The 10,400-nt window shown below is 39.1% G+C and overlaps 1 long non-coding RNA gene across 1 annotated transcript; it reads right to left on the bottom strand.

Annotated features, from left to right (window-relative positions):
- Nucleotides 1-7,939: 7,939 nt before the first annotated feature.
- On the bottom strand, nt 7,940-10,288 carry LOC111269420 (uncharacterized). Its single transcript, XR_002685758.2, has 2 exons — nt 9,365-10,288; nt 7,940-8,213 (listed from the first exon to the last, which is right to left on the bottom strand). It is a non-coding gene; the product is annotated as an uncharacterized LOC111269420 (long non-coding RNA).
- Between the last annotated feature and the right edge of the window lie 112 nt (nt 10,289-10,400).

The raw sequence follows: 10,400 nt of genomic DNA, 5'->3' as shown, positions 1-10,400 counted from the left end.
TGTGCCCCACTCTGTAGTCAGTCTATGAGATGCAGAAAGGGGTAGTGATGACAGCATAACTAACGATCGGTAAGAGCGATAGGAAGATAAGATGGCTGTGAGTATAAATCGATTGCGACGACAAGGAACAATCGAGCTCCTTGTAAACACAGGATATCTCTGCTTACTTCTTATGATTTTGCCTTATTTTTAACCCTTTGTTCATATAACCGAGGCAACGACATCAGCAAAGACGAACATTCGTAATAAGAGGCACACGTCACAGTCGGAAGCTTAAGTCTACAGGATTAAGCGGTCGCGACGTGTGCTAAAGCTCATAGCAGTGTATGAGAGATCAGAAATTAGCATTACAAGGCACCGTAGATGTTTGACCAGTTAGGGCCTTACCATATAACTGAACGTCACCCAAGTCAACGACCACAGCTCGCACCATATCCCTTATAGATCATGAAAGCGAATAGTCTCGCAAGCTGCCCCGAAATGACCGTGTCTTTAAAGAAGGATTGTTAAGAGGTGCTATGCATGTTGGGCCTACATTAGTTCGAGAGCAACAGCCTCATAAAGACCAAGGGCGGTCAAACGAAAGACGTGCCAACTGCTTATCCATAAAGTACCTGCGGAAGCCTCTACGAGCCGGTGTAAAAAATGGAATTCATAAAAGGCATTGTATTATGTTGATCATAGAACGACCGAAAAATGGCAAAAATATACTGATTGTTAATTGCAACAAACCTAGAATAAAATGGTGTGTCGAAATATCATCTTAAGCTAAAGAAAACGAAATTGTAATCGTTAAGGCCAGACCATTTACTATACTTTTCTCTGTGCCTATCCATGTATTCGTTGTTACCAATACTCTTAAATACGTTCTACGCTTTGGCCATTTTGATGAATAAACGCTTGAATATAATTTGACCAGAATTCAATGAATCTACTTGAACCGTAAACATTTTATCTGTAGGATATCCAAGCTGTGCACTCGCCCAAGACGTGTACAGCACATCATTCAATAAGTACTAATAATGTAATGTATGTCAGGATAACGCTCTTGGCAGATTGGATAACTGGGCATATTAGTACGGCTTTCAATAATTTTTAGCGTAAAGCGTTACTGGCAAAACGGTGATATGCCAGCTATTCTCGTCGACGTAATAAGCGGGCAAAGTGACGATAACCAAAACTTAAAACAACTCGATCTGGAGCCCGTTTTGCGCTGCGTTAAAAACCGTACGATTCAAAATGCCAGTGACTCTATCAGGCTATAATCTGTTCTTCGCTGAAAATTTAACTTCTGAACAAAACAGTTACAGCTACTTTATTTGAATTTAATATCTAAAATAGTGGCTGTCCTACGAACAACTGAGGCAGTTTAAGACGCAAAAAATAGAATCTGAGGACAAGAAGTTAAGGAACACGCAGTATTTCGAAAAGGACTTGCAATACGATTTCTAGTCAAACTATAGATATCGTAACTTAAGCAACGTTATCAGACCATATGGGGTTTTTCAAAAAGCAAGTTTTGCCTTAAGGAAAATGCGCGCCTAGAAATTAACTATCTATGAATACCTTTATGAGAAGATTTCCCTTGCCGATCAACCATTCTGTTTTTATTTTTTTGTTAGCACAAATACAAAGCGCACATTACAGAAGTCAGAATACACCTCTAGAACATTGTTTAGTAATCTAAGATCGTGTTTATGCGGGACACACGTATTCCACAAAATATATGAGGGCCACGCGTCGAGTTTGCAGTTTCGAATGATCAATTGCTTAAAGATCACTGAAGTTAAACTATTGATCTTTAGATTGTTGGATGAAGTTTTACCTACCTAAGACCTGAAAAAGCAAACATGAAACATGCTACAAAATAAGAGTAGGCTAAAAATATCTACTAGCCATCTTCTTTTGATTTTCTTGAGAACTCCTTTGTCAACTGCCGCGAAATGTCTCAGGAAATACTTGTTTGACTAGATATTTTGCTTGTTATATTTGAATTGATGATGTACCAATTTCATCGCATGTATGTGATAGTATTTCTATCGTGCGTCCTGCATCATCTTCATAGTCATCTCTTACTCTTACATTATATTGATAAAGGTGTTATAAATAAGCCTCTGTGTAAGACCCTGTCATCTTGTATTAAGCATCCTCTAAAATTTTTAAAAATCGCAAAGCCATTTCAAAGAAGTTCTACAACGAGATTTTCTATTTTTCTACATATATATATATATATATATATATATATATATATATATATATATAGAACAAGTAGGTAACGCTTGAGTGCAGGACTAGAGCTAGGCCAATTTAACATTAATAATTAGAAAAATAGTGACTATTAACCTTTGAAGGCGAATAGCGGTCTTGGAGCTTGGTTACTCTGTGTGATTTTCTAGGTACGTGCTGAACTTTGAACAAATTACCTTAAGCACATGGAGCTTTGAACAGCTGGCATATAAAAGCAAAATATGGAATAATCATGATGCTTTTGTGGTATTTATAAAATCTGGCAAAAGATGGAGTTATATGGAAGAGCTAAATACTTCTTTTGCATTTGTTGAACGATAAAGAAACCAAGTATTCCTGTTTTTCTATTATATCTGTCCTATCTGTCCTATGATTACACTTGCAATGACGAATTGAGGTGGCTTACGTTTGATCACGGCCACTGCTTTCAGTTGTATCACATGATTGCCTTGAAGGCTATGTGGACCTCACCGAGGAGGGCCACTTTATTTCGAACATATGCCAAATACGATGCCGTCGATGCTAACTTTACAGCGAAACTGAAAGACGTTAGAATACAACATAACTTTTAAAGGATTTGTGTAAAATATATACGCCCATGGGTATATATTTCACGTACCTACAACATTGTACATATGGTTTCCAGTGAAGCATACGTACTTCACTGCGGATACGCATAATTATAGATCATAGTTTAGCATGAATAATTATATACACTAAAATAAGCATGATGGTTATAGAGGCGTAGGTGCGCACATTGCTTATTCTTGAACAAAATGCAACATGTGCATGTGCTGGTAACCAGGTGATTCAAAGACGGGCTCCGCACGATACAGCGGAATTTCATATAGACCTACGATAGACAAGTAATTAGGATTACTGATCTGGCAGCAGTAAATCAACTGCTCCGGCCGTAATCAGGGCCCTCTTTCTGAAAGGGCACTTTTATTTTTTCCCATAAAGTCATTAGCGTTTCATATAGCTGCGACTTTCGCTTAGTGGGACTGCATGGGCTAACGATACGGATATTTTCAATAATAATTGGTTAGGTGAATTTCATTTTGGTCACATAATCCGCTTTTTTTTTTCCATAGCATCGGCGCTATTTACTGCACCCCCTTCAGCGTCAAGGCTACACTGAGACGCTACCAATGATTCATGTTAAACTCTCGATTCGCACGCCCAGTATCATGCTTTGATATGTGCAGATTATGCATACTTTAAAATATCATACCCGTGCCATGTATCTAGGTTTCGATAAACTTGACTAAAATCGAAATCTAGCTAAGCTGAAACGTCGTCAGAGTTATTTATAAGGCGAATAGAAATAAGCCAATTTAGCACTATGCAGCTACGTTCAATGTTCGTTTGGCGTACGCCTTTAACATAAGCCCCATTAAATTAAAAAAAAAAAAATTTTGCTCGCTACGCTAATTCCATTCCGGTCGAAAAATGTAAAGGATCCATTTTGATTTCATATCACTTTGTACAACAGTATCTACGGAGTCTTTCAGCATATTCGGATTGAATCAGGGTGGCTAGGAATATTTACGCTACAGTCTGTAGCCTCAATATCGGCGGGTAATTGTTCTCGAGTCTATATTCTTTACGAGGCTTGTAAGTGCAAGTTCGTGCAAAGCAATCGATTTGCGGGTGACTATTTTTTAACCTATGCTAGGCACGCAACTCATCTTAATCAATGAAGTACCTAGGTAGGGCTGCAGTAAAATAAACAACGAAAATCACAGTCTTCCTTTGCACAGCAGTAACAATTGGCCTGATGTTGACGCCTGAATAGGCCAGATCGTAAATGTCAAACCGCTAGTGAGACGAGAAATAGAGAAAAATCGTTGGTAACTAGAGAAGACAATGGAATATTGTACAGCATAATCACGTCACAAATCAAAATTTTAAAACAAAACGTAAACGAGTGATCGGTGAAACAAATAACGCCGATCTAGAGGCAAAAATGATATCCAGGCCCAGCACTATATAATAGTAACCAGCAGCCTTGGCTGTGACTCTGAAATAAATTAGGTTCACACTACTCAATACAGGAACGAGGGTTTGTGCGTGAAATGTATATTCATTGTACGAGTCCTCTTTTTTATAACTTTGCGTCAATATGAACGATGTGTGCCGGTTTTCCTGCGTGAAAGAAGGTGACATTTCTCATAAGGATGTGCGCTTCGCTCAAGAATTGCTGGCTTTATAGAGAATGAGCCTGACGCCGCTGTGTGGCCTGTGACAATAGTGGGTCTTCTCATGCTTTTCGATTTCTGCAAATATATCGGTACCAAAATGCTAATGCACACGCCATCAGTTTTTTACGTTAATTAACAGAAATATTTAAAATCTTTTTCTGTGGAATGAAAATCACTTGAAAAAAGGAAAATCGCCTTGTCTTACGGAGCGAATATGAGAGGTTTTAAAAACTTCGTAACGTTTATCCATCTTCGTCAATATGAACCCTCTCACTGCCAAGCGAAGCTTGATTGATGATTGAATTACCGTTTTAGCTTCGTAACCGAGGGTGGTGACAACAGGCATTTACCATGTTAACTGCCTGGAAAGGAGAACATGTACATCTATTGAGGTCTAAGTCAGATGAGTGGTCGATAGTTAGCTGACTAACAAATAAAACCAACATAAAAATAAAGGTAGTTACATTGATATCAGAAAGTTACTGAAACTAGACCCCAATACAGCTTATTGCTTTGAAACATCCTTCTTACTTCGGACATGCCGTTTTGCCTTGAAAATTTATAAATGAATGTAATGAACGTACAGAGTGATAGAGTAAAGCACCTTCTTCTAAAGCTATAACCCTCAAATGGGATTCTTCCACTTGCACTATTCTTTGTAGGTTTGTCTTAAAGTGTTGCAAGTCTCTGGTTTACGTGTAAGTCCGTTCTGCGGATCAGATTTTTCCCCATACCGCCATTTCGATGCGTACGATTCCTTGTGCTACTTTTTAATCAGTTCCTTGGAAACACGTACTGTTCAGCTACTTTACATGACTAGCTTCTCATACTAAAGTGCCATTTATCTAGTATTCATGTGCTGTGCGTCAACAAAGCGTTGTGTATCGCTACGCAAATTTTTGTGGGGTACAGATACTGTAATATTGATAAGTCAATGGTGGTGATAACTACAGATGACCAAATAATAGCAGCAAGAAGAAGAGCAAGAGAAGGATGAAGAAATGTGAACTGTTTCAGGGACATTGGAAAGCTGAAAAAGAAAGTAAAAGGTCACTGACGTATGAAGTTGCTCTATGCTTGGCTGATATCGTTCGACTGAGAAGCGAAATCGCGTACGCCCTATTCCATTATAATTCTCCTACGGCTTGCCTACAAGGCATTATTGCATTGACGTTGCCCCGCTGCAGTGTTAACAATCATTGGCTTCAGTCTAGATGATGGTTTCTTGTATTTAACAAAGTATTTCTATCAAGTAAGTGTTATTGCTTTCAATCAAATGCTCAATCGTTCACTCGATATACTTCAATGTGCCTACAGATGTTTTTTTTTTCTCCTCTTTTGCTGCTTTTGCTTGCAGGTGTCGCTGTTTAAGGCTGCCCTTTATGTTTCTTTGCTGACAAACGAACTAGGTTGACTCATCTTTTTCTAGTCGTGCTTGGCCGTAATAATGAACTGCACTTTGCCCTCGTTTGAAACTCAGAGCGGCTCATCATTCAATTTCAGTGCGGATGGCTTTGTACTCGAGGAGGAGGCGTCAGAACAGGTGAGCATCAAGCGATGAGGATAGGTGCATACGAGCACTAGAAAACATGTGTCCGGGACTGTAGTCAACGACAGACCGGATCGAGCTGAACCAGACAAACAGCGTCTTCGGGTTAATTTTAGCCAGCTATGTTCCGTCATCGCGGGGATAACTCAGTAGCTAACTTGTTTGCCTGCGAGTCGTTGGAAGCCGCGATGATCGAGGCCCAAATCCGGAAGCAGACAGACAGTTTCGCATTGAAAGCCAACTGTCTGAGATGGAGTACCAAACGGCAATGTCGCAAACATTTCGCATCGGTTCAACTAAAAAAATTTTCCTGTTATGACAAATACTGCACCGGAATAGGAGATACCATTTTTCATATAACAATCACGCTTCGTATTAAAACATATGTATCATTTTTCTTTTTGTTGTTATTATAATTATTTATTATGTGCTATATTTGGTGTACGCAGATACAGATCGAGTAGCGGAGATATCTCCTTCTACGCTTGATTTTTCTATGTTCGATCATTTGTTATGCAGTGATATATTATATATACGTCCGCATACTTATGGTCTATCAATGGCTTTCGAACCGCGTAAAGCCTAGGAATCTCAGCGAAACATCTCTAAACAGATCTACAAATCACTATGTATATATATGTATACAGAGTCCGATAGTTTAACTTACTAATGTCTTGAGCAACTGCCGTGCGCAAAAAAATATCTGAGGTAATAATGCAATAGTAGCAGTCGTGGTCCGCTGTGTATAACAGTTACCGAACTTTACACAATATGACAAACGCAACAGGCCTGAGTAATAATAACTGCTAACGAACAGCTTGAGGAGCCCGCTGCAATGGCTACACGATTTCCAAAGCTAAATCTGGAACTGTCGTCATCGACGAAGTAGATTGAAAACGGCAATATATGTCGATTCTATCTCTACTGCTATGGTAGTTAAAATCGCGTTGGTAATCCTGCGCATTGTAGGTCAACCAGCGCTACCCTATCAGTTTTCAGAGTCAAGCTTCACAAAAGCATGTCAAGACAAATTGATATACTTTCTTTGAATAACTTACAAACGTATAGGAGCAGATTTAGGACTTTGTAAACGTACTCCTATTTTTGATAGAATCGCATACACCCGAATGTTCCATACATATGTCACCACTAATTTTTTACGTTACTTTTCAACTCCAACCGTTATTCACTACATAAGCTTTCTACTATATACGCCTCATGCAGCTGCATCGCTATTTCCAGCATCTTGTATGGCCAGGACACAATATCAAAAACTTTGTTCTTTACGTCAATGATTGATTCAGTTTGCATGATAGTACCATTCGCCTTCGTACCGGCGATTGTCTAGAGAATCGATGGTATGAATCATCTGAGTTAGTATTAAAACGCCTGTACGTCTCGAACGGAACTTAGGCATTGATTGCCTTCAAGGAATGAACTAATGCTATCTCAAAATCTGCTTCGATTACTTCCACCGACCCTACCAATAAGGGGTCTCCTCAATCCTTAAGGAGAGTATCGTGTCACTCATACACAGGCACAAACTGCACATGGTACCTGATAAGTATCATCTGATTGTATGGAAGCTCGTGTCCTAAATTATCGTAGAAGGCATAACAGTGCATGTCACTTTACAGTACCAGTTCTCCTCAAAGTTTCTGGATCCAAACAAAATCCCGCAGAAATATATCAGATAAAGACGTTTTTTTTTTGTATTCCACGTCAGGTATATGAGCCGTCAAGTAAATCTCAAAAACGCTGGTTCTTAGCGCGGAACGTAGCGTGTCTATGCCCGCATACTACGATTAGTATGTAAACGTTACTCGCTGCGCCATCACGAGGACAAGAACTGAACTAGTTGCACGTATTTAATAGGAGTGCCACACGACTGGGTACCCGTCGATAATCACCTTAATACTTCTCGAAGGATTTATGTTAGTGTTTTGATAATAAGGCTTTATTTTAATGAAAAGCATTCTACGCAAGCAAAGATCCAGAATGACAGTACATCTGTTGTACCTATTTGAGGACTTGCTTCCTGATTCAAAGTCAAGGTTGGGGATATTAGTCCTCATCTGCTAAGGCCCCCTTTAGAGTCTCGCAAAGCGTCCGTGCAGGTCCTTCACTACGAATATTCTGCTGAAGCACGAAATCATTATTTAATAGGGTCCTTATTTTAGAAAGATACCATGTTGATGAGCTGGTCATGTACACTGAAATGATCAAAACGCAGTTGTATAGTGAGCGATTCATTCAATGGTGTTTTGGGCATAACAAAGCAAAATAGTGGTATTGACATCGATAAATAATAAAGGTCTAAACAAAGTGTAGATCTTGTCAATGGTGCATCGATTTCGTACGTACGCTCCTGTAAAAATCTCTTTGCACGGCACTATTGTAAGTATAAATCGAATCTAATTGAACGCGTAAAGACAGCATTGCAGCCAGCTAGATGTTTCAAAGGTTCGTGTAAAAAGTTATTTTACATAACAAACGGTTGGCAGGACTAATTTCCGAAAAACATATTTTGTGCCAAAGAGGATTATTTTAAAAAAAAAACCACAATGCGCTCAGACACTGGTAGCTTTGGAGCGCTCCGGCAACTCGAATGTCTGTTAAAATACTGAACGAAGACAAAACGTTAACTCAGAAATTTAGCGATACTGTAAAGAGGGGCACCGATTACAATATTTTCCGTTCTTATTGTACCATAAGTCTATCTAGTAATCTATAATAGTAAGAATTTAGAACTCTTCAAATCCATATGGACCTTATCAGTGGAGAGAGCGTTTAACGAACGATTAAAATGGATGCTGAAGGCAAAAAATCGGAAGCCTTATCGGTTTGCTAAGACTAGTAGACTCCTCGGACTTGTACCGAAAAGGGCCTGCCAAGAAAGGCAACTTCAAGCGGCGCTCAGCATGAGTAGGTTATACGGACCCAATGTCGAGAAGTCAAAGCAAAAAGCAGAAATGCGTAAGCTACCGTCTCAGCACCAAATTTATCGCTGCATAAAAAAAAAAATCGATGTATACACAATCAGCTGAAATCGAACGAAGCTACTATGAAATGTCACTGGCCAATGGTAAATTATGTCGGCTAAATCAGTCGAGCAAATATACTCATTATCAAACGCGAAAGAGTAAGTAAATTTTATTCAATCGAAGCGCAGCAGAGCGCTTTATCGCGCCGCTTGCAGACAGGCGAGCAGTTGTTCTTATGCACAAACAGGAGAAAGGCAGATGGTCTTGGTAATGTCAGGATCAACATCCGGCACGAAGGAGCAGATCAGGATGTTAGTAAAAACAGAGACAGTAAATAGAAACGTGCCCGAAGCCGCAACAGAAGGCGGCGCAGTACCTACCGTGGTCGGAGCAATGGGTCCTCTCGTTCAGTCAGGCCAAGCATACAGCTGAAGATCTTTAAAAGGATAGAGCGGATGGCCAATTCTATGCATTGCAACGATCTTTCGCACGATTAAGGTCAACACTACTAGATGCAACGAGTCTGCCCTGTCCAAAAGAGCAGTCATTGTTTTAAATAGAGGCTTTAACACGGTAGTAACAATAAACCGGCTGGCCATGTATAGGCAGCGTCGAGAAATATCCATTAGGATAGCAACAACGATACATTCAATGTACATTTATTATTTCATTAATTTAACTTACATTTGATCAGACCTTCATCCAATACATAAATCATTTTAATCAACTCTCTTAGAGCGCTTGATTCACGGACAAAAGTGATATGTTGTACGCAATGTGACAAGTATACTATAGCTACAGCTGCCGGAAACGAATGTTCCGAACGAACGATTTGTTCGATAAATATTCGGGACTTAACACTAAATTTTAAGATTTTTTTCTACTATAACTAAAAATAAACCTATTCGTGAAGATCTTAATTTTTTGCAATTCAATGGTACACAAAGCAAGATGAATTATTTGTTTTCTATTCGAAAGGCGGCGTAACTAGTTGAAAACAGAGACAGCAAAACCTAGATACGTGATAGCGGCTGAGACTAGTATAACATATATAATAAAATGATTAAAATAAACGCATTGTACAATATGGATCTCCATTATTGCCTTTATCTGTAGGCAATTTATTGAAATTTAAATATAGGCATATACCCTTAGTCATTAGGAGAACTATTGTCGGCAGGATCAACAGAGCTGATGCTTATCAGTTCTGCTAACTCAGTTATTCTGTTATTGTATCTTAATTTAGCTAGGGTATCGGGCAAAGAAAGAATATTAGATCGGAGTGATTTTTATTGCTTATTCACTGGTCGATTTCCGAAACCTTACAAATCTTGACCTAATTATTTGATACCGTATGCGTATTTTACTTCCGCGCAAACACAAGAGATTTAATGGCAACAATTTCAATCGTTCGTA

The sequence above is a fragment of the Varroa jacobsoni genome, unplaced genomic scaffold (genome assembly GCF_002532875.2).
Source record: "Varroa jacobsoni isolate VJ856 unplaced genomic scaffold, vjacob_1.0 scaffold_1385, whole genome shotgun sequence".
NCBI lineage: Eukaryota > Metazoa > Arthropoda > Arachnida > Mesostigmata > Varroidae > Varroa > Varroa jacobsoni.
This window is presented reverse-complemented; position numbering and strand designations above follow the sequence as displayed.